Here is a 1,165-nt window from a genome sequence, read left to right on the forward strand (position 1 = left end):
AACACACACACACACACACGCACTCACACACACATACAAACAAAACACACACAAATTAATACACAAAACACATATTAACACAACCACACGCACACACACACACACACACACACACACACACACACACACACACACACACAGACCCACGCACTAATATACACGCAAACCCATTGGGTCTCATAAGTGGGCTGATTCTTATCTCATTTTGCAGGCTTTGTGTTAAGGAGAACGACATTGAAATTCTTGAACGAAAATACCAACCTGGACATTCTAATTTCAATTTCTGCGAAATAAGTTTGCTTTATTTCTTATTTTGATACGATTTTGTATTTTTTAAAAAGGTTAGATCTATAGGCCGCTCAAATAGAATATACCATGGCAACTATTTTGTACCTGATACATGTTTGAAAAGTTATCTCCCAACACAATAACAACAACACACATCTGACTCATCTGTACCAATTTGCAATCCCCGTTTCAACCAAAACCGTTTTAAAAAGACGGACGACAGGTACCCTTTTGCTTTTATTGTTTCGTATAATGTGATGGTCGTATCTTCGAGACCATAAAGAAGACGTCAAGAGTTTGGTAGATGAGTCATTTACCTCAGAGGTCAACGTTCATTTTTTTTTTACTGGACTTCGAAAGGTATGTACAAGCTAAGGAGTCTGGTTTATGTCTGGACCAAATCGTGGAGACCCGATTGACTGGACAAGTTGCTACACGATGTTCCCTCGCTGGCCATTGTTCGCTTTGGTTAGTGAGAACAAACCGTGTGTCTGTGGAGTACAGTCGATCTTCCCCATTGATGTCACTCAAGATCACAGAGAAACATGAATGTTAAAGACATGTTGGAGCGGTAGACAGGGTCCGAGTTAAGGTTTAATATTGGACTTGACAAAGTTAAGTTACAAGATGGTTAATAATCTAAAATCTTAATTTAATCAGTCCATTTCATTTCCAATAAAAAAAAGTTATCTATCATAAGAGTTTCCGTGCATTGGTTGAGCGTACATTCAGATTGAAGAAGGGTTGGCAGGATACTATTTTTGCAAGTAAGATAAGATAATATAAGATAAGATACATCTTTATTGTCCAGATCCTGGCACATTGGTTTGGTGTTTCACCACGAGTACACACACACACACACACACACACACACACA

Source organism: Aplysia californica, unplaced genomic scaffold (genome assembly GCF_000002075.1).
Source record: "Aplysia californica isolate F4 #8 unplaced genomic scaffold, AplCal3.0 scaffold00897, whole genome shotgun sequence".
NCBI lineage: Eukaryota > Metazoa > Mollusca > Gastropoda > Aplysiida > Aplysiidae > Aplysia > Aplysia californica.